This window comes from Manis pentadactyla, chromosome 5 (assembly GCF_030020395.1).
Source record: "Manis pentadactyla isolate mManPen7 chromosome 5, mManPen7.hap1, whole genome shotgun sequence".
NCBI lineage: Eukaryota > Metazoa > Chordata > Mammalia > Pholidota > Manidae > Manis > Manis pentadactyla.
Genome location: NC_080023.1, coordinates 2,740,320 through 2,767,044, shown reverse-complemented (window position 1 = coordinate 2,767,044; position 26,725 = coordinate 2,740,320). Strand labels below are relative to the sequence as shown.

The 26,725-nt window shown below is 45.3% G+C and overlaps 1 long non-coding RNA gene across 3 annotated transcripts; it reads left to right on the top strand.

The window, feature by feature from the left end:
- Window positions 1-565: 565 nt before the first annotated feature.
- On the top strand, window positions 566-26,725 carry LOC118930252 (uncharacterized). 3 transcript variants are annotated; one of them, XR_008997651.1, is made up of 3 exons: window positions 566-584; window positions 23,019-23,155; window positions 25,469-26,725. It is a non-coding gene; the product is annotated as an uncharacterized LOC118930252 (long non-coding RNA). The 3 variants fall into 3 exon arrangements; XR_008997650.1 differs by lacking the exon at window positions 566-584 and adding an exon at window positions 20,695-20,946; XR_005031972.2 differs by lacking the exon at window positions 566-584 and having other exon boundaries at window positions 21,130-23,155.

Here is a 26,725-nt window from a genome sequence, read left to right as displayed (position 1 = left end):
GGGGGGCCCGTAGCGCACACAGCCGGCCGCCGGACGAGTAGGCGGCGGCGGCCCTCCAGCGGGCCGCTCCCTAGGGTGGGCTCGGCGGAGGCCTGGGTCGGCCCCGGAGCCGGGCCCTGAGGACAGCTGCGCGCGCCAGGCCTGGACGGCGGGGCGGAGGGTCCGGGCCTCGACGAGGCGGTGCTCACCGCAGACGCCCGCGGCGGCCGGGCTGCCCCCTCCCCCGCTGGGGCCCCGGGCCTCGAAGGCGCGGTGTCTCTGGAACGGCGCCGGAGCGGGTGGTGGCCGTGGCAGCGGCGGCAACCGCAGCGGCAGCAAGAGGGGCGGCGACGGCGCGGCTCCCCCGGGCCCTGTGTGGGGCCCGACGGGCGGGTGGCGTCGGGAGAGCGGTGCGCGGTAGAGACAGCGGCAGCTGTCCTCCACCTCCGCCTCGGGTTAGAGGCGCCCGGGCGCGGCGGTGGCGGCGGCGGCGGCGGGCCGTTGAGCTGGAGAACCAAGCGGCCAGCGAGCTGTTGATGAAAGCGCGCCAAGGCGTGTGCTCAGCGGGCGTCGGGAGTGGCGGGCCAGCCGGGCCTCCCTAAAACGTAGGCTGCCCGGTCCCCTTCCTGCACCCCTTTCCGCAGCTCGGGACCCAGGTGGAGGTAGCCTGCGCTCTGCGCTTGTTAGGCTGAGCCTGGTGCCCAGTCGTCCTTGCTCACCCGCAGCTTCGGGTCACCGTGTTGCTTCAGGACCAGGCGAGGAGAGACCTGTCCCGGGAGGGGCGAAGTCCGCAAGCAAGAACCTAGCCTTTCTGGTCTTTAAAGGACAAAGCAGAGCATCCAGTAAACTACCTTGGGCGAGACCCTTCCGTTAGTGTTTTACACCATTTAGCATAGCTTCTTGGTCCTGAGGCCTTGCGGTGTGTAGAGTGGGTTTTAGCACCACGTGGTGACAGATTAAACAAATTGGTAAGAGTTCACCCTTAATGTCAATGTAGAAGCGGCAGTTGGCACAGCCCTTCTGCTCGGAGACCCCTGGGGTGGAGTCCTATACCTGGGACCTCGTGCCTCCGTCTTGTCTCCCTCTCGCCTCTCGAGCGATCACAGAGCCGGTGGCGGAGCTACATACCCCTAGTTCTGCACCCCTCTGGCTCCTTTGGAGTCAGGGATGGAGCAGCTGCTTGGTGTTTGTGCCTCTGGTGCCACACTGGCCAGCGCTGCATATTTGAGATAGTCTGGAAGGAGTATTTTATACCCAGTCTCCCAAGGCTTCACGGTTTGGTCCTGGGCGCAGATTGCCAAGTGGTTCCTCCTGGTGACATGGGATGCTGTTTAGAAGCATCGGTAAATTCATCGTGTGATTGGAATAGCGAATAGTGTTGTTTGAGAGAAATTTGGAACGCAGCTATTTCAGATCTTTCGTTTTTTGTTTCCTCTTTGAGATTTCCTTCCTTCCCATTTGTGTCCTATGTGCCTTTAAGAGGAAAGATCTTGATTAGAAAGTAAATAGTTTCTCAACACCTTGGAGACCCTGAGTCAGAAAAGTTGGGTGGGAATTTCTGGAGTAGCAGTGACAGTGAGGGTGCAGAGAAATAGTTCTGAGTTTAAGAGTTTAAATGGGAGGATCTGGATGTGAGCAGTGAACTTCTATAAAGTATTTCTTACATTAAGAGTTGAAAATAGAGACCTTAGGTTTTCCCAAGTTGGAAACTCTATTTTTTTATTTGCTTTAGAAGTTTAAAGAGTATTTCCAGGGAGTGTCTTCTCGGACGTACCTCTGTTCATGACCAGCTCCTTGTTCAGTTTCTCTGGCTTCTCTATTACAAAAGTGAGTTTTCAAATGAGTAGATATAGCACAACAGTTCTCTGTGGGCCCTGGGAATTGCAATGTTGGCTTAATATTAGAGACTCAAGTCATTTCCTACATTTATTTAAAATAAAATCAGTCTTTCTCTTTTTGGTCACAAACAGAATATTTGTTACCACCTTTCCTCCCCTTTCAGGATGTTGGTAGATAATGTGCATTGAAAAAGTAGTTTGTGTGTCACTATGTCACACACATTTTAAGGAAATATAAAATGATCATTTAGGGTGATTATTGATAGGTATGTACTTATTGCCATTACAGGCTTTAGATTTCATGGTTACCAAAGATTAAAGGGTAACTTATTTACTATCTAAAAATCTAACTTAACTCAGTACACTATTACAAACATAATGTAAAGGTTTTTTTGTTTTTTGTTCCTCCTCCATTCTTTATATATTACGTATCATATTCTGTATGCTTTGTCTAACCCTTGACTGACTTTGGGGGTAGTTGATTTAAGTTTGCATTTGCTTAGTAATTAATTGGTATGCTTTCTTTACTGTGACAGCTGTTTAGCCTTAGGAACATTTCCATCTATAGTAGTCCCCCCAAAATACATTGTAGAGTTGGTTTGTGGGAGGTAAATTCTCTCAACTTTTGCTTATCTGGAAATTGTTTACTCCCTTCTTCAAACTTAAATGATAACCTTTCCAGGTAGAGCATTCTTGGTGGGAGGCCCTTCTGTTTTGTTGCATTAAATATGTCATGCCACTCCCTGCTGGCCGGTAAGGTTGCTGTTGAGAAGTATGATAGCCTGATGGGTTTTCCTTCATATGTGATCTTTTTTCTCTCTCTGCCTGCTTTTTTTTGTTTTGTTTTAATTTTGGTATCCTTAATGTACAATTACATGATCAACATTGTGTTTACTAGACACCCCTCATTATCAAGTCCCCCCCACATACCCCATTACAGTCACTGTCCAACAGCGTAGTAAGATGCTATAGAATCACTACTTGACTTCTCTGTGTTGTACTGCTTTCCCCGTGCCCCAACCACCACCACTTTATGTGTGCTAATCATAATGCCCCCTTTTCCCCCTTGTCTGTTCCTCCCCACCCATCCTCCCCAGTCCCTTTCCCTTTGGTAACTGTTAGTCCATTCTTGGGTTCTGTGATTCTGCTGCTGTTTTGTTCCTTCAGTTTTTTCTTTGTTCTTATACTCCACATATGAGTGAAATCATTTCATACTTGTCTTTCTCTGCCTGGGTTATTTCACTGAGCATAATACCCTCTAGCTCCAGATCCATGTTGTTGCAAATGGTAGGATTTGTTTTCTTCTTATGGCTGAATAATAGTCCATTGTGTATATGTACCACATCTTCTTTATATATTCATCTACTGATGGACACTTAGGTGTTTCCATTTCTTGGCTATTGTAAATAGTGCTGTGATAAACATAGGGGTGCATGTGTCTTTCTCAAACTGGGCTCCTACATTCTTAGGGTAGATTCCTGGGAATGGAATTCCTGGGTCAAATGGTATTTCCATTTTTAGTTTTTTGAGAAACCTCCATACTGCTTTCCCCAATTGTTGAACTAATTTACATTCCCACCAGCAGTGTAGGAGGGTTCCCCTTTCTCCACATCCTCACAAACATTTGTTGTTGTTTGTCTTTTGGGTGGTGGCCATCCTAACTGGTGTGAGGTGATATCTCATTGTGGTTTTAATTTGCATTTCTCTGATGACAAGCGATGTGGAGCATCTTTTCATGTGTCTGTTGGCCATCTGAATTTCTTCTTTGGAGAACTGTCTGTTCAGATCCTCTGCCCATTTTTTAATTGGATTATTTGCTTTTTGTTTGTTGAGGTGCATGAGCTCTTTATATATTTTGGATGTCAACCCTTTATTGGATCTGTCATTTATGAATATAATCTCCCATAGTGTACGATGCCTCTTTGTTCTATTGATGGTGTCCTTTGCTGTACAGAAGCTTTTCAGCTTGATATAGTCCCACTTGTTCATTTTTGCTTTTGTTTCCCTAGTCTGGGGAAATATGTTCATGAAGAAGTTGCTCATGTTTATGTCCAGGAGATTTTTGCCTATGTTTTTTTCTAAGAGTTTTACGGTTTCATGACTTACATTCAGGTCTTTGATCCATTTTGAGTTTCCCTTTCTGTATGGGGTTAGACAGTGATCCAATTTCATTCTTTTACATGTAGCTGTCCAGTTTTGCCAGCACCATCTGTTAAAGAGGCTGTCATTTCCCCATTGTATACCATGGCTCCTTTATCATATATTAATTGACCATATATGCTTGGGTTTGTATCAGGGCTCTCTAGTCTGTTACATTGGTCTGTGGGTCTGTTCTTGTGCCAGTACCAAATTGTCTTGATTACTGTGGCTTTGTAGTAGAGCTTCAAGTTGGGGAGCGAGATCCCCCCCACTTTATTCTTCCTTGTCAGGATTCCTTTGGCTATTCGGGGTCTTTGGTGGTTCCATATGAATTTTAGAACTATTGGTTCCAGTTCGTTGAAGAATGCTGTTGGTAATTTGATAGGGATTGCATCGAATCTGTATGTTGCTTTGGGCAGGATGGCCATTTTGACGATATTAATTCTTCCTAGCCAAGAGCATGGGATGAGTTTCCATTTGTTAGTGACCTCTTTAATTTCTCTTAAGAGTGTCTTGTAGTTTTCAAGGTGTAGGTCTTTCACTTCCTTGGTTAGGTTTATTCCTAAGTATTTTATTCTTTTTGATGCAACTGTGAATGGAATTGTTTTCCTGATTCCTATCTCTGCTAGTGCATTGTTAGTGTATAGGAATGCTGCAAATTTCTGTGTATTAATTTTGTATTCTGCAGCTTTGCTGCATTCAGATATTAGATCTACTAGTTTTGGAGTAGACTCTTAAGGGTTTTTTATGTACAGTATCATCTCATCTGCAAATAGTGACACTTTGACTTCTTCTTTCCCAATCTGGTTGCCTTTTATTTTTTTGTTTTGTCTGATTGCCGTGGCCATGACCTCCCGTACTGTGTTGAATAAAAGTGGGGAGAGTGGGCATCCCTGCTTATTCCCAATCTTAGATGAAAAGCTTTCAGCTTCTCGCTGTTCAGTATGATGTTGGCTGTGGGTTTGCCATATATGGCCTTTATTATGTTGAGGTACTTGCCCTCTATACCCATTTTGTTGAGAGTTTTTATCATGAATGAATGTTGAATTTTGTCGAATGCTTTTTCAGCATCTGTGGAGATGATCATGTGGTTTTTGTCCTTTTTGTTGATGTGGTGGATGATGTTGATGGATTTTCAAATGTTGTACCATCCTTGCATCCCTGGGATGAATCCACTTGATCATGGTGTATGATCCTCTGGATGTATTTTTGAATGTGGTTTGCTAATATTTTGTCGAGTATTTTTGCATCTATGTTCATCAGGGATATTGCTCTGTAATTTTCTTTTTTTGTGGTGTCTTTGCCTGGTTTTGGTATTAGGGTGATGCTGGCCTCAGAGAATGCGTTTGGAAGTATTCCTCTTCTATTTTTTGGGAAACTAAGGAGAATCGGTATTCTGTCTTCTCTAAATGTCTGGTAAATTTCAGCGGTGAATCCGTCTGGTCCATGAGTTTTGTTTTGGGGTAGTTTTTTGATTACTGATTCAATTTCATTGCTGGTAATTGGTCTGTTTAGATTTTCTGTTTCTTCCTTGGTCAGTCTTGGAAGGTTGTATTTTTCTAGAATGTTGTCCATTTCTTCTAGGTTATCCAGTTTGTTAGCATATAGATTTTCATAGTATTCTCTAATAATTTGTATTTCTGTGGTTTCCATCATTATTTTTCCTTTCTCATTTCTGATTCTGTTTATGTGTGTAGACTCTCTTTTTTTCTTAATACGTCTGACTGTGCTTTTATTTATTTTGTTTATTTTCTCAAAGAACCAGCTCTTGCTTTCATTAATTCTTCCAATTGTTTTATTCTTCCCGATTTTATTTATTCTGCTCTAATCTTTATTATGTCCCTCCTTATACTGACTTTGGGCCTCATTTGTTCTTCATTTTCTAGTTTTGCTAATTGTGAGTTTAGACTGTTCATATGGGATTGTTCTTCTTTCCTGAGGTACGCCTGACTTGCAGTATACTTCACACTTAGCATGGCCTTCGCTGTGTCGCACAGATTTTGCGGTGTTGAATTATTGTTGTCATTTGTCTCCATATATTGCTTGATCTCTGTTTTTATTTGGTCAGTGATCCGTTGGTTATTTAGGAGCATGTTGTGGAGCCTCCATATGTTTGTGAGATTTTTCATTTTCTTTGCATAATTTATTTCTAGTTTCATATCTTTGTGATCTGAGAAGTTGGATAGCATAATTTTAATCTTTTATAATTTACTGAGACTCTTTTTTGTGGCCTAGTGTATGATCTATTCTTGAAAATGTTCCATTTGCACTTGAGAAGAATATGTATCCTGCTGCTCTTTGGTATAGAGTTCTGTGGATATCTGTTAGGTCCATCTGTTCTAGTGTGTTGTTCAGTGCCTCTGTGTCCTTACTTATTTTCTGTCTGATGGATCCGTCCTTTGGAGTGAGTGGTGTGTTGAAGTCTCCTAGAATTAATGCATTGCATTCTATTTCCCCTTTTAATTCTGGTAGTATTTGTTTCACATATGTAGGTGCTCCTTTGTTGGGTACATAGGTATTTATAATGGTTATATCCTCTTGTTGGTCTGACCCTTTATCATTATGTAATGTCCTTCTTTGTCTCTTGTAACTTTCTTTGTATTGAAGTCTATTTTGTCTGATATAAGAAGTGCAACTGCTGCTTTTTTCTCCCTATTATTTGCATGAAATATCTTTCTCCATCCCTTCACTTTCAGTGTGTGTATGTTTTTGGGTTTGAAGTGAGTCTCTTGTAGGCAGCATATAGATGGGTTTTGTTTTTTTAGCCATTCAGTGACTCTGTGTCTTTCGATTGCTGCATTCAGTCCATTTACATTTAGGATGATTATCTATAGGTAGGTACTTACTGTCATTGCAGACTTTAGATTGGTGGTTACCAAAGGTTCAAAGGTAACTTCCTTACTATCTCAGAGTCTAACTTAACTCATTTAATATGCTATTACAAACACCATCTAAAGGTTCTTTTTTTTCTTTCTCCTCCTTTTTCTTACTCATTCATTCTTTATATATTAGATGTCATATTCCGTATTCTTTGTCTATCCCTTGACTGACTTTGGGGGAAATTGATTTAATTTTGCATTTGCTTAGTAATTAATTGTTCTACTTTCTTTACTGTGGCTTTATTACCTCTGATGACAGGTATTTAGCCTTAGGAAGACTTCCGTCCATAGCAGTCCCTCCAAAGTACAACACTGTAGAAATGGTTTGTGGGATGTAAATTCTCTCAGCTTTTGCTTATCTGGAAATTGTTTAATCCCTCCATCAAATTTAAATGATAACCTTCCTGGGTAGAGTATACTTGGTTTGAGGCCCTTCTTCTTCATTGCATTAAATACATCATGCCACTCTCTTCTGACCTGTATGGTTTCTGCTGAGAAATCTGATGATAGCCTGATGGGTTTTCCTATGTATGTGATCTTTTTTATCTCTCTGGCTGCTTTTAATAGTCTTTCCTTATCCTTGATATTTGCCATTTTAATTATTATATGTCTTGGTGATGTCTTCCTTGGGTTCCTTGTGTTGGGAGGTCTGTGCACCTCCATGGCCTGAGAGACTATCTCCTTCTCCAGATTGAGGAGGTTCTCAGCAATTACCTCCTCAAAGACACTTTCTATCCCTTTCTCTCTCTCTATTCCTTGTATCCCTATAATACAAATATTGTTCCATTTGGATTGGTCACACAGTTCTCTCAATATTCTTCCATTCCTAGAGATCTTTTTTCTCTCTGTTCCTCAGCTTCTTTGTATTTCTCTTCTCTAATTTCTATTTCATTTATTGTCTCCTCCACCATATCTAATCTGCTTTTAAAATCCTCCATTGTATTCTGTAATGATTGTATCTCTGTCCTGAATTTGTTACTGAGTTCTTAAATACTTTTATATACCTCCATGAGATGCTTTTGATTTTTATTTTGAAATCTCTTTCAGGAAGATTGGTGAGTTCAATTTCACTTGACCCTTTTTCTGGTGTTTGTGGGATTTTGGTTTGAACCAGGTTCCTTTGACGTTTCATATTTGTAGGTGGCACCCTCTCGTACCCCGAAGCTCTACTCTCTGGAGCTGCTCAGTCCCTGGAGCAATGGCAGATGTCACAGGGGAGCGGTACTGGTGCCTGGGGGGAGGAAAGAGCTGTCTCCTGCTTCCCAGCTGCTGTGCCTGTCTTCGCTGTCAGAGTCAGTGGGCTGATCGCCCAGGTGTCAGCCTCTATGGTTTGTGTTTGTAGCCACCGTAGGCATGGGCTTCCCTTTGGCTGTCCTGACGCCAGGGCAGGGGCTGCTGGTTTGCATGCCAGGTGCGGACTGGCTTGGAGGAAGGCGCAGCAGGCTGTATATCATGGTGGGGGTCCTTGGAGCTGCACAGGTAGCCAGTGGGATGGAGAGCCTGAAGCTCTTGAAAGTTCCCAACCTTCAGGGCAGAGTGAGCCTGGACAGTTTTGTCCACCTGTCCTTTCTGCTGATCAATAAGCTCTGTGCAACCCTTACCCCGTTAGCAGCCCTCTCGCTGTTAGGAAGTCTCAGACTGCCCGCCTTTCTTTTGTCCCAGAGCAACCAGGTGTGGATCCCTGTTTTCCACAAGCGGCTGGAATCCCAGTCTCTCCAGGTATTCTGCCTGTCTTAGCTTTCCAACCCCACTAATCACCATCATGCAATGTAGGTTTGTGCTCCCAGAGCACATCTTCTGGGCTGGGTGTTCAGCAGTCCCAGGCCTCTGCTCCCTCCCCACTGCATTTCTCTTCCTCCTGCTGGTGAGCTGGGGTGGGGGAGGGGCTTGGGTCCCGCCACATCATGGTTTGGTACGTTACCCTGTTCTGTGAGGTCTGTTCTTTTCTCCAGGTGTATGCAGTCTGGCCCAGCCTTCTTTCCTGTTGCTCATTTAGGATTAGTTGTATTAACTATATTTTCCTATTATACATGGTTTTGTGAGAAGGACTCTGTCTCACCTCTCACACCACCATCTTTAATCTCCTGTCTAACCCATTCCTTTTTAAACTTGCTTGTTTTATAGTAAGTTAAGAGTAAATTAACCTTTACATAGTGCTTTTGTAGCAGGCTATATGTTTTTTAAATGTAGCTTTTTCATTCCAAAATTATATTTAATAATTTTCATTATGATTTCTTTTTTAAGCCTTAATTATTTTAGTGTGATTTTTAAAAAAATTCCTAACATATGGTACCTTTTAAAATGTCCTTTTTTATTGTTGGTAATTTAATTATATATGGTCATAGGACATGGTCTTAATGATATCAGTGTTTTAATATTTGTTGAAATATACTTTGCAGTCTCTTAAGAATATATGTTTTCTATTTACTGGAAAGACCCTGTACAATTATCTATTAGGTCAGGCTTACTAACTTTATTATCTATGTAGCCTCTATTTTTACTGCCCTTTGCTTAATCTATCAATTTCTTATGATAAAGGCTTGATGAAATCTCCAACTAAGACTGTGGAATTTTCAAATTTACTTTTCCTAATTTGATCAATTTTTGTTTATTTCAAGGCAGTGTTAAGTGCTTACAAATTAATAATTTTGGTATCTTGGTGGATTATTTATTATTATTACTGTTATTATTACATCTCTGTCTCTACCAATCCATTTGCCTTAAATTGTATTTCCATCTGACATGTGTTAGTATGTTTGCTTTCTTTTTACTAATCTGTGCCTTTTTTCTAGCTTTTCAGTGTATTTTTTGAATGTTTCAAGTGTCTCTTGTAGACAGCATATAGCTCTATTTTGATAATTTATTCAGTCTAATAATCTCATTCTTGTAGTATTTCATTTTAGTCCCTATTACATTTAATGGGATTTTTTGGGTATGTATTTTCCTACCTGTGTTTTTTATTTTGTTCATTTGTTTTTTTCTCCTTTTTTCTCTTGGCTTAATAGTCTTACATGATCATAATAGCTAATGTTTGAGTATTCAAATATACAAAACAGTGTTTTAAGTGTTTTTATGTAGTACTTCATTTAATCCTGATAGCCCTCTGAGAGTGTAGTTTTAACAGTTCGTTTTGCAGATTACAAGCCAACAGAGGCCCAAAGAAGTTACGTTGCCCCAGGTCATACAGCTCATGAATGGTAGGGTCCAGGTAAACCCAAGCAGTGGGGCTTCAGGTCCTCTCCTCTAATCATATTATGCCTTTTCAGATGCCTTTATTGTCTGAGAAGGTATATACCTATATGATGTGTATGTAATACAAAGCTTCCCAAAACTATAGTTACTGCTGACTATAATAATGCCAACTGAACATGAGCAAGAAAGATTGGGGAAAGCTGCAATATTGGCTAATTATACTGAATTTGGGCCTAAGTGGAAATGATTTGAAGCAAAAGCAACAAGCAGTCTTGTGCTCCATCTATATATATATATATTTTTTTAATTAAGGTATCATTGATATACACTCATATGAAGATTTCACATGATCAACATTGTGGTCACTACATTCACCCATATTATCAAGCACCCCCCCCCCCCCGCATTGCACTCACTGTCCATCAGAGTAGTAAGATTTCTACAGAGTCGGCTGTACTGCCTTCCCCATGACCTGCCTGTATTGTGACTGAGAATTATAGTGCCCCTCAATCCCCTTCTCCCTCCCCATGCACCCTCCCACACCTCTCCCCTTTGGTAACCACTAGTCCCTTCTGGGAGTCTGGGAGTCTGCTGCTGTTTTGTTCCTTTAGTTTTGCTTTGTTTTTATACTCCACAAATTAGTGAAGTCATTTGGTATTTGTCTTTGTCTGTCTGGTTTATTTCACTGAGCATAATACCCTCCAGCTCCATTCATGTTGTTGCAAATGGTAAGATTTGTTTTCTTCTTATGACTGGATAATATTCCATTGTGTATATGTACGACCTCTTGTTTATCCATTCATCTACTGATGGACACTTAGGTTGCTTCCATGTCTTGGCTATTGTAAATAGTGCTGCAATAAACATAGGGGTGCATATGTTTCTTTCAAACTGAGCTCCTGCATTCTTAGGGTAAATTCCTAGGAGTGGAATTCCTGGGTCAAATGGTATTTCTATTTTTAGTTTTTTGAGGAAACCTCCATATTGCTTTCTACAATAGTTGAAATTGCAGAAGCATTTTCAAAATTAAATTAGTTCAAAGGAATCTTTTGTTTGCTTAAAAGATTAGTGATGAACTCTGATACCTTTGGGGAGGAGCAAATAGTTAGTCCAGAAGTTTTAGCCAGTCTCCAATGGCCATTGTTTTCTGGGAGTTTCACTCAGTTACCTGAAGGACACTAGATGCTTCACAGCTTCATTTTTCTGGTTTGTAGTTAGTTTTAATAATTGTTTACCTCACAGAAATGGTAGGTAGTTGAGGTTGTGTATGAAGAGCTTTCCAGTTTTTCATTTTGCCTTGTGCATCCATCATTATGAATATCCTAGTAACATAAAAGCAGAAAAGAGAAATTGTAATCATAATGGTTCCATTAGTTCATATTTCAAATATAACACATGAGTGAATTTAGAGAGTAGACTTAAATTTTTATTCTTAGAAATTTCAACAGCATATGAGATCAAGTTTTCTAGAAAGGATTATGAATATTTCTTTTTCCCTGTATTTCTTATCAGTTAAACAGTTGGAGTAATTTGTATAATAGCAAAATTATTTTTCTGACAATGAAAGGGTTAACTCATTCTCACATAATGATGTTACCATCACTGGGTTACTAATTTGATCTGTAGCAGCCAGGCTGTTAGCAATCAGTTTGTTTTGGCTTTCTTATAATGTATTTTTTATTTTGTATATTTACTATATTTATTATGGCTCTAATCTTTTTTTTGCTTCCTCAGTGAACCAAATATTGGTTTTAGTGATCTAATCCTAGTTTGTAGGGCAACAATTGTACAACCAACACTCTTAAAATAATATTCTTGTGCCACATCTTACGTAATGACCAAAATTAGGTAATAGTTAGCTTGAAGAAAAATGGTGACAGTGAACATAATTTTGGCTTTATTCTGAGATACAGAAAAACACTGGAATAAGTCTGAAGACTTTGTACTACATATGCAAAAGTTATGGCTGTGAAGACTAGTTTAGTATTCAAGTCTCCGGTACATATATGATAAATTGCTATGCAAATTAATTGCAAGCTACAAATTAGTAGTTGCATTACACTTTATGCTTTGATAGGTTCTACCTCAAAACAGAATACTTTGTACAGGCCTTCAAATCTTTTTAGCACTTACTAGCCAGCTATTGGACAGCTTTCTTTCCCGTAGGACTGTTGGGGATTCACTGAGCCATTTATATGCCTCTCTGAGGTTGTTTTGCGTAAGGCATGGGTATAGTAGGTACTTAATAAATGTTTGATGAATTAATGAATGAATAAGAATGCAGAGCTGGGCACTCTGGGTATGCCTTTATCAGAAGCGGAATTAGCCCAAAATGCAAGGACAAGAAACTTGAAAGGAAGAAGAAAGGATGAACACAGCACTGTATTTGTTTTCTAGGGCTGCAGTAGCAAAGTACCATGAACTAAGAGGCTTAAGCCACATAACTTACTCTCTCGCATTTCTGGAGGCCAGAAATCCAAGATCACATGATGGTAGGACAGGTTCCTTCCGGGGCTGCGAGGGAAAGTCTGTTCCTGGCATCTCCTTCAGCTTCTGGGACTTTGCAGGCAGGCACTGGTTTTGCTGGGTTTGTCAATGTCTCGCCTCGATCTCTGTTTTCATCTGGATGCGGCTTGCTCCCTGGTGCACGTCTATGCGTCCAGATGTCCCTTTTTCATAAAGACACTTGTCATGTTGGATTAGGGCCCACCTGAATGACCTCATTTTAACTTGATTGCCTATTTAAAGACCCTTTCTTCGAATAAGGTCACATTCTAGGGGTTAGAGTGTTAACTGGAGGGTTGGGATTCTAACATGTCTTTTTGGGGAGGTACAAATTCAGTCCATAACAGGTACCTTTAAAACAGATGGAGGCAGCCCATAGAGGGGAACTTTCACAGCTTTGGGCCTTCAAATGCTATGGCTCCACTTCACTGTCCACTTTTCGGGAGTCAGTGTGCAGCCCTAGTAGATTGTACATCTTGTTTTCCTACTTAGATTTTAAGATCTGTGGGTGGGCCTCCTTTAAATAGCCTGGGCCATGCCAACCACCATTGATATTGGCTGTGGCCCTGTGATTAAATGTGGGTGCTCTCCCACTTCTTGTCTGGTTTCCTGCCTGTCTTGACAGGGTATAAACAGTGCCACCCAGCCTGTCTTGTCTGAAAATTGGAGCTCAGCTTTTCTGGAATGTGTCTGGGGAGACTTTTGGAACCGAGGACAGCTGAATGAAGGCAGGATGGCTGCTAGGCTCCACAGCGTGTGTGCCCCAAACCGCCGCTGTGGATGGAATCTGATTCCCTACATGATGGTGTTTGGAGGTGGGGCCTTTGGAAGGTGATTAGGGCTGGATTTCTAAGGTCATAAGGATGGGGCCTTATGGAATTAATGCCTTCATAAAAGGAGGGAGAGACTTGTGTTCTCTCTCTAAGTGCATGCACTGAGGAGGGTCATGTAAGGACATAATGAGAAGACAGCTATCTACAAACCAGGAGGAGGGCCCTTGCCAGTCACTGAATCTGCTGGGACAATCCCCAGCCTCCAGAACTCTGAGAAATAAGTGTTTTTTGCTTAAGCTGGTCAATGATACTTTGTTACAGCAGCTGGATCTAAGACACCTGTGAAGAGGACTCCTTTCTCCCTTATCCTGTGACACTTCTCACACCGAGTCATGGGACCTTCTCTGGAGGAAGGGGTTCTTACCCAGGTGGTATGTGAGAGGTGAGTGCGTGGGCTACTGTGTCTAGTGGTAGGTTTCTCTTCTTTTGACCAACTAAGTTCTAAACTCTGAAGGAAGAGAATGTGTTTTCTTTTTGACTCTTAAAGCTTATGTTACGTGTGAAAAGTAACTGTCCAGCGGTTTCTATCAAGAGAATTACACCCAGTAAAAATGCTATGTTTTAAGCAGTTATGGTAAATTATAGTCATTTTAGAGAACAACTGAATAGTATCCATTTAAACAGAAAAATCACATATCCAAGACTCCAGAACTCTACTTCTAGGCCTATGCCCTGCAGAAATGGTGGCAAAAGAGGCATTTATAAGAATATTTGTGGTAACATTATTTGTAATGGTGGAAACTAGAAAGATTAAATGCCCATCAATAGGAAATGGATAGACTGTTTATAAGTAGATTCCTATATAGTAATTCATTCATTCTCTCATTCAACAAATATTTTTTGAGTTCCTTTATTGTGCTAGGTGCACATCTGGCTGGCAGGGATACAGCTGTATGTAACACAGACAAAACTTCTTCAAGGATTTTATAATCTAGTGCGGAGACAGGTCCTCAGCAAGACATGTTAAGTAGATTGTATGGTAGATAGTGTTAGGTGCTGAGAAGAAATAAAGCAGGAAAGGAAGATACTAAGGGTTAGGCATAGGGATGACATGAGAGTTTAGATTGGATGGTCAAGAATAAAGACCTGAGGAAGTGAGGGATCTGACTTTGCTGAGGAAGAGCTTTCTGGGACATGGAATAAGATTGGGTAATGTCTTGGGTAAGGCTGGGGGTGGGAAATGAGAGCAGGGAGCCTGACCGGGGCAGAGTAAATAACCTGTGCCCAAATGAAGCAAGTTGTGTGAAAAAAATCAAATTTTAGTGTGACATATATAGTAACACACCATTCCTGTTAACCTCTAGAATAGGGGTTCTTAATCTAAGTAAAATAAAATACATATAATTGTAAGGAAGTCCAAACATTTAGTGAAGACCTAATACCCATCCTCCTTAAAAGTTTTCCAAAGAGTACAAGAAGAGGGAATACTTCCAAATTCATTCTATGAAGTCAGCATCACTCTAATACCAAAACCAGACAAAGACACCACAGAAAAAGAAAATTACAGATCAATATCCCTGATGAACATAGATGCAAAAATATGCAACAAAATATTAGCAAACCAAATTAAAAAATACATCAAAAAGATCATCCATCATGATCAAACAGGATTCATCCCAGGGATGCAAGGATGGTACATTTGAAAATCCATCAACATCCACTACATCAACAAAAAGAAGGACAAAAACCACATGATCATCTCCATAGATGCTGAAAAAGTACTTGACAAAATTCAACATCCATTCATGATAAAAACTCTCAACAAAATGGGTGTAGAGGGCAAGTACCTCAACATAATAAAGGCCACATGTGACAAACTCACAGCCAACATCATACTTAACAGCAAGAAGCTGAAAGTTTTTCCTCTAAGATTGGGAACAAGACAAGGATGCCCACTCTCCCCACTTTTATTCAACATAGTACTGGAGGTCCTAGCCATGGCAATCAGACAAAACAAAGAAATAAAAGGCATCCAGATGGGCAAGGAAGAAATCAAACTGTCCCTGTTTGTAGATGACATAATTTGTACATAGAAAACCCTAAAAAAATCCCCTCCAAAACTACTAGATCTAATATCTGAATTCAGCAAAGTTGCGGGATACAAAATTAATACACAGCAATCTATTGCATTCCTATACACTAACGATGAACTAGCAGAAAGAGAAATCAGGAAACAATTCAATTCACAATTGCATCAAAAAGAATAAAATAGTTAGGAATAAACCTAACCAAGGAAGTGAAAGACTTATACTCTGACAACAACAAGACATTCATGAGATAAAGAAGATGCCAATAAATGGAAATACATCCCGTGCTCATGGATAGGAAGAATTAATATTGTCAAAATGGCCATCCTGCCTAAAGCAATCTATAGATTCAATGCAATTCCTATCAAAATACCTACAGCATTCTTCAACGAACTAGAGCAAATTGTTAAAAAATTCATATGGAACCACAAAAGACCTGGAATAGCCAAAGCAATCCTCAGAAGGAAGAATAAAGCTGGGGGGATAATGCTCCCCAACTTCAAGCTCTACTACAAATCCACAGTAATCAAGACAATTTGGTGCTGGCACAGAACAGATCCATAGACCAATGGAACAGACTAGAGAGCCCTGATATAAACCCAACCATATATGGTCAATTCATATATGATAAAGGAACCATGGACATACAATGGGGAAATGACAGCCTCTTTAACAGCTGGTGTTGGCAAAACTAGACAGCTACATGCAAGAGAATGAAACTGGATTATTGTTTAACCCCATACACAAAAGTAAACTCAAAATAGATCAGAGACCTGAATGTAAGTCATGAAACCATACAACTCTTAGAAGACAACAGGCAAAAATCTCCTGAATATATAAGCATTAGCAACTTCTTCCTGAATGCATCTCCTCGAGCAAGGGAAACAAAAGCAAAAATAAACTCATGGGGCTGCATCAAGCTAAAATGTTTCTGGATGGCAAAGGACACCATCAACAGAACAAAAAGGCATCCTACAGTATGGAAGAATATATTTGTAAATGACATATCTGACAAGGGGTTAACATCCAAAATATATAAAGAACTTACACGCCTCAACACCCCAAAAGCAAATAACCTGATTAACAAATGGGCAGAGGATATGAAGAGACAGTTCTCCAAAGAAGAAATTCAGATGTCCAACAGGCACATGAAAAGATGCTCCACATCGCTAATCATCATAGAAGTGCAAATTAAAACCACAGTGAGATTATCACCTCACACCAGTTAGGATGGCCAACATCCAAAAGACAAACAACAACAAATGTTGGCGAGGTTGTGGAGAAAGGGGAACCCTCCTACACTGCTGGTGGGAATGTAAACTAGTTCAACCATTGTGGTAAGCAATATGGAGGTTCCTCAAAAAACTAAAAATAGAAATACCATTTGACCTGGGAATCCGACTCCTTGGAATTTACCCAAAGAAAACAACCTCTCAGATTCAAAAAGACATATGCACCCCTGTGTTTATTGCAGCACTTTTTACAATAGCCAAGATATGGAAGCAACCTAAGTGTCCATCTGTAGATGAATGGCTAAAGAAGAGGTGGTACATATATACAATGGAATACTATTTGGCCATAAGAAAGAAACAGATCCTACCATTTGCAACAACATGGATGGAGCTGGAGGACATTATGCTCAGTGAAATAAGCCAGGCAGAGAAAGACAAGTACCAAATTATTTCACTCATATGTGGAGTATAAGAACAAAGAAAAACTGAAGGAACAAAACAGCAGTGGAATCACAGATCCACAAATGGACTAACAATTACCAAAGGGAAAGGGACTGGGGAGGATGGGTGGGAAGGGAGGGATAAGGGCGGGAAAAAGAGGGGGCATTACGATTAGCATGTATAATGTGTGGGGGGGGTACGGGGCGGGCTCTGCAACACAGAGAAGACAAGTAGTGATTTTACAGCATCTTACTACTCTGATGGACAGTGACTGAAGGGGTAGGTGGGGGGACTTGGTGAAGGGGGGAGCCTAGTAAACATAATGTTCTTCATGTAACTGTGGATTAATGATACCAAAATTAAAAAAAAAAACTGAAGGAACAAAGTAGCAGCAGACTCAGACTCCAAGAATGAACTAGTGGTTACCAAAGGGGAGGGGTGGGGGAGGGCGGGTGTGGAGGGAGGGAGAAGGGGATTGGGGGGTATTATGTTTAGTACACATGGTGTGGGAGATCACAGGGAAAACAGTGTAGCACAGAGAAGGCAAATAATTAGTTAATCTGTGGCATCTTAGTACACTAATGGACAGTGACTGCATTGGGGTATAGGTGGGGACTGGATAATATGGGCAAATGTAGTAATAGTAATCACATTGTTTTTTCATGTGAAACCTTCATAAGAGTGTATATCAATAATATGCATTGATACACAATCTTTTGAAGGTTTCACATGAGCAACATTGTGGTTACTACATTCACCCATATTATCAAGTCACCCCCCACACACACCCCATTGCAAGTCACTGTCCATCAGGGTAGTAAGATGCTGTAGAGTCACTACTTGTCTTCTCTGTGCTGTACTGCCTTCCCTGTGACCCCCCTATATTATGTGTGCTAATCATAATGATCCTTAATCCCCATCCTCCCACCCTCCCCCACGCCTTGCACTTTGCTTTCCAGTGTGTAACAGAGATCACTCTCCAACACTAAATTGGGCTGCCTGCAGATGAGCTGACCGGATGTGCCCAGCCCCACTAGGAAGGCGGGCTGTAGCTGCCATCTGCTGTTTCAGTTAGTGGTGCAACACATAGTGTTGGGTCCATGACATTTTGGGTCTTTCTAGTGCTCCGTTGGGATGGTCCCTGGAAGTGGGAGTGTAGCCTAAGGAGAGGTTGCCAAGTCCCTCTTGAGGGTGCCCTGCTGGTTTGACCTGTGCATGAGGGCACCTGTTTCCCCACCTCAGACTGTGACCCTAAACTTTGAGTTTTTTAAGTTTGTCAGTAGTTTTACTTGTGACTTCTCGGTTTAAAAAAATCACTCTTGAAAAGAAAAATAAGGATACTTGAGATTTTGCAATTCCAGAACTCTACTGAACAGAATGCATAGGCACATCGTTGAGGGCAGCTCTCTAATGAGACAGAGATGCCAGGAAACGGCAGAGCCAGGACTCAGACCCGCTGCATGGTCCAGACTCTGCCCTGACCCCTGCTGTGTTCCCACTTCCCCAGGGGGGCAGGCAACGATCGCACAGTTATAGGCCGGGTCAAAGGGCAGTTTTCCTGTCTAAAGCTTAATGGAGACTTTTAAAACGATTTCAGTACCTTCAAGGGCATGTTGCATATTTTTAATGCTCAGCAAATACATATTGGTTGATTCATTTCAAATGTATTGAGCACCTCTATGCAGGCACTTTAGAAGCTGGGACACTGGGGAATAAGGTGACAGGATGTCTGCCTTCGGGGCTGGGTTATCATTCCAGGCTCTCAAAAGAATGTTTTTTATAATTTGTTATTTTCATAAAGAATTAATAACTTTAAATATTCCTATGTTAAGTCATTAATACAGGATATATATTTGTAAGTGAGATTCCTTACTTTTATTTATTATTTCCCTGACTCTATTACCATTTGTTCTTCGGTGAAAAACTCCATGTTTTTCCTGTGTTGCTGTCCCTGTATTTATCCCTGCTTGCATTCTGAAAGAGTTTATTTGCTTGCTCTTTTATAGCTGATGTAGTATTCGGTATAGTTTTATTTATGTATCTGGTAGTTACAGGAAATAAAATAATAAATAGAGCACTTCTGTCTGATCAAGTGGTCATCCATTGTTGATGGGCTTCCTACGCGGTAGCCAGACCTAACACTTACGTCCTGCTGTTAATGGAGCTAATGTGCTGTATAGTATTTCACGAAATGTGGATTCAGTGTAACTTTAGATTGAAATGTTTCCCAGTATGAACTGCTGTTCTCTCCAACCATGGTTTTTAGATGTTTTTCCCATTTTGTACTGTTGACAAGTGTGAGCCTGCTCCCCTGTGATTTGTGTGATGTATTTGGACACACACAGGACATATCTGGATTTCAGATACTGGTTTAGCCGTGGAGGTCACAGAAGTGGGGGCCGTTGGAGGAGGAGTTGGAACAGTCAGTTGGCTACGTGGGTGTGTCAAGGCCCCTCCCTCCATGCCTGTGCCTGCTGTCTAGATCCTGAGCCCCCAGAACACAGAGGAATCAGAGTGCAAACACCCCATAGGGCTGAGCTCTCTGACAGACACGGCGTGAGGCCTATAGTGGTCACAGCCCAGGAGCACAGAACTGGGGCAGGCCCACCGGGCGCCCTACTCTGCCCGAGCCTTGGGTCAGCTCCGGAGGAGCCACCCTCACAGCTCACAGCCCAGCAGAGCCAGCCCGGCCCAGGCCTGTGCCACAAGCAGCCCTGGGGACCTTGACAGAGTCCCACTGTTTCTGCTGTCACCTCTGTTAGGGGATTTATCTATGCTGGGAGTAGATGACCAATGCCTTCACGGGCGTGGCCCTGCACAGCTGCGTGAGAACCGTCCTGGTGAGGTGGGGGTCTTCTCTAGAGCACACTGTCCCCGTGATCGTTGCTCTGGCAATTGAGTCCCTGCTGTAAGAATAGTACAAACTGTCACTAGGAACAGCTTTATTGAAATTTCGTCCACATGCCGTAAGCCCACCTCTGAGTGTACCGCCAGTGGGCTTCAGCCTATGCAGAGCCGTGCAGCTGTCACATCTAATCTCAGGACGTTGTTGTCACCTCAGAAAAGAAGCTGCACCCCAACAGCCTGGCCTCCTGTCCCCATGGGCTTGTCTGTGCTGCCTGGTGCCTGTAAGTACAGTCACACACCATGTGGCCTTTGTGGCTGGCTTCTTGGGCTTAATGTGTTTCCAAGGCTCATTCATGTTATAATAAACATTAATTCGACTTATAATGAATTATTTGTAATTCAAAAAAATTTAAAACCAAAATTAATTTAAATTCCTCTATTTGTTACCTAGCTCCTGAAGTTACCAATAATGAAAACTATACATTTAGCCCTGGTTGGTGAGGACTTGGCTCCTGATACACGGGATGATCCGGGGACGCCCTCCGTTCAGAAAAGTCAAGAGAAGGGCAGGCGGGAGGCGGTGGCGCGGAGAGCCAGCAGGGCGCCGCGGGGTACCCCGAGAGGCTCCCGGGGGCGTCAGGATCGATGCCGCGGGGCTTCCGCCGAGTCGGGACAGGGGAGGAGTCCCAGGCGTCACCTGGGAAAATGACGTGATTTTCTGTCAGAGCGAAGCAGGGAAGAGCGCCTGGTTTGCTTTCACAAAAGACGCCCCGGGAGGGAGAGGCGGCGGCAGCGCCGAGGCGCGCGCGCCCTGGTCGGGACGCGTCCCCTGCGGGCTGTGCCGCAGCGAGGTTCTTTCCCGCCAGCGCGGGATCGGAGCCGGAGACCCCCTGGCCCCGCGGGGGCTGCGAGTCGGGCGGGGGGCGCTCTGCCCCCGTGTGCCCTCCGGTCCGGGCCTCACCCTGATCTGCGGCTGCGCAGACACTGAGTGAGGAGGGGAGCCTGTGACGCACGCATCTTAAGCCAGCACTTAGGTACCAGCACACACGTTTGTTTTCATCCAGTGGGGATTTTTTTGAGCGTCTCCTACGGGATAGGCCCCATCCTAGGCCCTGGGGGATCCAGCAGTGAGTAAAACACAAGAATCCCACCCACCCCCGAGGGGCGTGATTCTGCTGCAGGGGGTGAGACTCAGGACCCCAAACGAAGGTGCAGGACGAGGAAGCCAGCAGGATGGGGAGCAGAGCCGGGGGCAGGGAGGGAGGGGCTGAGCCACCCACCTTGGGAAGCCTCGCAGGGGACAGCTGCAGGGGAGGCTGGTCAGATCAAAAGGAGGGAGGCCAGCGGGGCTCTGCAGAGATTCAGGTGGGGTGGGGGCTCAGCCGGCTGAGAAGTGGTCAGACTAGGATGGTGCCGTGTGAGGAGGCCCGTCCACTACCGGGAGACAAGGTGGGCTGGACAAAGCCCTTGTGGCAGGACAAGGATGGTGGTGGCTAGTGCAGCGAAGGTGCAGCAGCTCGCAAGGCGGTCCTGTGGCCTCAGCCTCCAGGTTGGGAGGCAGTATGGGGGATGGAGGCAGGAGGCCTGGTGGGCTGTCTGGAGGGGAAGGCCCTGAAGGGAGGGTCAGTCACTCCTACAGCACTGGGGACACGCAGATTTAAAGGGAGGGCATGGCCCCAGTTGTGTGTCGTGCCCTTGCAACACTTGGTGTGGGTGGCGCAAGCTCAGAGCAAGCGGAGTGCTAGCCTCCACCAGTGCTGTGGTTTGGTTGCACAAGTAAGAAGGGTTGGGGTGTCTGCAGAGGAGTGGCTGAGTGACAGACCAGGGACTCACAGTGGGCACAGAGAAGGTGCAGAAAAGGGGGTGCAGGGAGAGGGCAGAGCCCATAGGCCACAGCAAGGTGTGAGCCCCTGCGTGTGGGAGTCTTGCCTCCTTGCCAGAGCCAGAAAGGGGGGCGCACCGGGAGCAAGATGGCTGCTGCTTGCAGAGAGCCTAGGGGCTGACCCAGGCAGAGGGCAGCGGGTGGAGGCTCGGTCCTTGAGGGGAGGCCATGGGGAGGTGGGGGACGCAGGAATCACCAGCAGTTACACCTGGTACTGAAGTGGATCGATACTTCCGTGAGTGGAGTGGCTAGAGAATCACTGTTCAGCCTCCTTTCCCATTTGTTTCCATATGTGATGTGATGTGTGTGAGTGGCCCGTCACGGAGCCATGGGTCAGGCTGGCCTTTCAGTCAGCTGCTCACTCTGCTTGGAGCCGACAGAATATAGTCAGCTACTCTTAAATTTAATGTCATTCTGGCCAAACTACAGCTTGTTCAGTTGACCCATATTGGCTGAGTGCTTGCTGCACAAAGAACACTCGACAGGCTGCAGTAATACAAAGCTAAGTGGGAACAGCGCGGCCCCCACAGAGTTCCCCGCCTGCAGGCCCAAGCATCAGAGTACCTACTGATAGAATCCGGTGGGTGCCGCACAAGAGAGAAATGGGGACCTGCGCGTTTTCAGGATGGAGAAAGGCCATTCCTTAGGAGGTACTGGGAAAAGAAGCTGGTTCTGCAGGAGGTTCAGTGCGGTGACTGGAGCACAGCTTTGAGGTCACCAGGGCCCGGCCCCATGGTGAGCTCAAGAGTCCCTGTCTATAAATGTGGTGACACTCCAGCCCCCGCTTGTTGGACTGCACTTGGAGTTGTTTCTCCTCCTAGTAATTCATAATTCCTGAACACTCTCCATGTGTCCCCTTATCTCACCCTACTGGCGACCCTCAAGGTTACATCTGATGGAATAATAACCACCGTGAAAATGGTGTCTCTGAAGTTCTCAACATCTTCTACTTCTTTAAAGTTCCCCTAGTCTCTTCATGGTTAAATGTTTTTCACTTAAGGAATTACTTAGCCTTTGTTTATTGATAGCTCAAAGGCAGAACTTTAGTTTTAACTCCTTTTTGAAGCATCAGATATTCTAAATGGGTGAAATCTGAATTAATGAGTTTTGGTTGATACTTTGAAACTTGAATAGGGTGCCCTTCCCCGCCCTTATTCTTTGGAGACTGTCTGAGTTTTCTTCTTCATCCTAGGAGCGTAAATTGACTCCATTTCTGCCTTTTAGTTACTCACCAAGAATCCTGACCAACGCCTGGGTGCAAGGGCGACGGAGCAAAGGGTGTCAGAGGGCACCCTGTGTTCAAGGACATTAACTTCAAGAGGCTGGAAGCACGCACGCTGGATCCCCCTTTCTGTCCTGATGTAAGTACGCTGCTGAAGAGCAGCAGGGGATCCTAGGTAGTGGAGCCAGGGAACCGTGTTTGCTAAGCAGATACAAGTCACCCGGGGCAGCGCCAGCGGCTTCTGCTCAGCTGTGCCCTGGATCTGGTTCCCCCTCCTCGACCCCCCAGGCAGCCCTGAGACCTGTCCTCACAGGCCTTCCTTGGCAGCGTGCTGGCTTCCAAGGCCTGGTATCTGTTGGGGGAGCCGAGCCCGTGTCACTGCCCTGCTAAAAACATCAGCACCACCTCACCGCCTCCTCAGCGTGCCCCGCCACATGCCCCTCACTAGTGTCCCCTTCTGTTCACTGTGGGCATGCCTGCTTCGCACTGTTACATGTCTGGAACGCACTTCCCAGTGCACATCTCACGTGGTCCTGGCTGCATACTGAGGGTCCTGGGGTGGTCACCTGAGCCTCCTCCTGAGCAAGCCATGGACCTAGATGAGGCCACATCTCCAAGTGCTTCATGCAGAGCCTGGCACCTGTCAGTGCTTGGTGGGAACATGGGTAGGACATGCCTGCTGGCAAAAGCATACAACAGTGAAAACAACAGTCTGGCCTCTATCCTTAGCCTCCCGCAGGCGAGTTACGGAAATGTGAAGGCAAGACATTGCCTAGGACATCACGGGAGGAAGGCACACAATTAAAGCATTTTCAGTTGTTCGTTTGGGATGTGCTACGTTTATTTTTATCATTCACAACAGTAGTACCTTCTCCCTTTGAATCAGTCCATGCATTGCATATTTACTGAATGTCCACTACCTGCCAACACAGCTCCAGGTATTAGGGCCACAGGGAGGGTGAGACAGCATGGTCCATGCTGCTGTGAGTGCATGCCTGCCTTTAGGTGGGCAAGGGACACGCATGGTGGTGCATGCACTAGGGACTTCAGGAGGGCTCGAGCCCCTTCTCTCCACTAGCACTGGGCTGCTTGGGGTCCAGAGCAGGAAGACAGTCCTGTCTGTGGAGGGAGAGACAACACGGGCACAGGATTGAGGAACGTGGGGCAGATCTGCCAGGCAGAGGCTCTGAGGCCTCTGGGGTTTCTCAGAGCATGGGGGCTGGCTGACCATGCGGGCTGAGAGTAACATGTTAGGCAGTTTTGCCTGGTGGGCAGTGCAGGATTCTGGGCCTTGGGCTGGGATTCAGTCACCGCCAACCTTCCTCTGGGCGGTCTCCTGAGGGACATGTGCCCACTTTATGGGGACTGACTGACTGGCACCTGGCCAGGGTGCAAAGTGCTGACCCATGGAACCTTTCTCAGGACTGCAGGATGTCTCTAGCGTTGTCTCAGCCATACCTTCTCTGCAGATGCCTGTGCTCTCGCCCCTCCTGGATGCACCTGGCCTTCCTCCTTGTGCCTGAGGACGCAGGGCTGGCATTGCGGGGCTGCCTCCATGGGGAGACCCTGAGATGAACTTGGACGGCAGAATGAGGAGTGGAGCTTTGCGCAGGGCACTTGGGCATGGAGGCTGAGGGTCAGGCCAGTGAGACTCCACCCTTCTTTGCATGTCCCAGCAGAGCTGGCTGCCCGTGCACTCCCCGCCAGGGTCTGTGCCCCTTCCTGAGCCCAGCAGACATGCCACAGGGTCTGCAACTGAGTCCCCAAGAGGAGGGACTTTGCAGACAGGCCTGCGGCTATAGTCAGGGCTGGACATGACGCAGGTGGTGGTGATCCCAGGTCTGCCCCTCTGTTCCCTGTGCACAGCCACAGGTGGTTTACTGTAAGGATGGATGTCTTGGACCTCGAGCCGTTCTCCGCTGTGAAGGGCATTGACCTGGACACCGGATACCGTCTACAGCCAATTTGTTATGGGCTGTGTCTCCATCCCCTGGCAGAATGAGGTACTGCCCCTTGCAGCATAGCAGATTAATCGTTAAGAAATGACGAGAGAAAGAAGGTGTGTGTGTGTGTGTGTGTGTGTGTGTAATAAAGTTTCCTCTTTAAAACATCTTTTTAGCTATTTTACATATGTGTGTAGACACTCATGGGTAAAATGCCTGGAGGCTGCTCCTGGTCAGGCGTGGACAGGAGGAGGCGGCTGTGGTGAGTCCCCTGGGGGCTTGCCAGCCCAGGGTCCCACTGTCTATGCAGGGCTTTCCCATGGCGTTTAGCTCTCTGGGGCATGCACAGAGAGAGGAAGAGGAGGCCACATGTATTTTGCAAGGAGAAGTCAGGAAGCGGGGGAAACAGGACGGGACTGGAGCGGCCACAGAGTGCTGTGCGGGTTGGAGCGGGCAGGCTGACTTCACCGTGTTTCCACAGCTTTTGTCCTGTCCTTCTGTGCATGCAGATGATCGGGTCAGAATGCTTCAGGGACATCAGTGAAAGTGAAAATGATGAAAATGTGGCATTAGTTCTGGAAAAGAAAACGTGTCAACCAGTTCCTAGCCCAAAAAGAGGCTTCTTCTATAGGTTGCTCAGGAGAGGGGTAAGAGCAGGCGCCGGGCTTGGGGGGCTCCACCTGAGGTGCTGTGGGAAGAGAAATGGTCCCCAAGGCAAAGACAGCTTTCTTTTCTCCTGCCTCTACATAAGACACTTCACAGGGCCGAAGAGCCAGCCCTGGGGCACTCTGAGCCCAGCCAGAAAGTCCTCAGGATGGGGTTGCTGTCGGGATGAAACCTGTTCTCTGTCCGTGGTGAAGCATTCGGCCCAGGCTGAGGGTCGTCACAGGCGGCATGCGACATTTCAGCTTCTGCATGGCCCGCCCGGATTGGCAGCTGCTCCCTGTAGCTTTCACAGGGAACGCTGATGCTCTTTGGAAAAGGGACGGTGGTTTGGACATACTTTCTGCTGTACCATTACGTTTAGAATTTTTTTCTCCAAGTGAAGTTTTTCTCCTTGGGCTAGAGGGTTGTCCCACTCTGTACCCTGCCTGTTCTCAAGGGCTTTATTCAGAAGTTGTCCACTAGCATTCTCATACCTCTCTTTTCAGTGTTAAAAACAAGCCTTAGGTGGTAAAATCTCTGAGAGTGCGTTTACCATGCCCGCATTTCCTCGGAGGGCTGGAGGCTTGGGGGAACTCACACCCTCACTCTCCGGGAAGCCCGGCTCTCGGGGTGCAGTGAGTCCTGCTGGAGGAGCTGCCCCCACCCCTGGAGGGGCCGTTCGGGGGTTGGGGGGCACAGCTGGTCAGCTGTAGCAATGCTTGGTGCCTCTCCCCCGGCCTGAGCCAGGAGGGAGCCGGGTCCTCACTCCCTCAGAGCTCAGCTCTGGACTGAATTCCGGAGCATGCAAGGGCCTGAGGCATTGGCGTGTGTGTCTGGGGACCGTGCAATCCATACGGTGAAGTACACAAAAGGAAATACTTAAGGGTGTTGCCTGCCTACAGTCAGTCGCCAGGGGAGTTCGGCCTGCTTGCATCAGAAAGCGACTGACAGCCATCTGCATGCGCTCCAGGGCTGCATTGGTGCTGGCACCGGCGAGGAGCGGTGGCTCTCCGGAAGGCTGTGATCCTCCCTGCCCAGACCGACCCCGACACCAGGGAGCACTTGCTCAGTGTTGTCCCATCTGTGAATTGCAATAAACATATGACACGTCTTAAAACGTG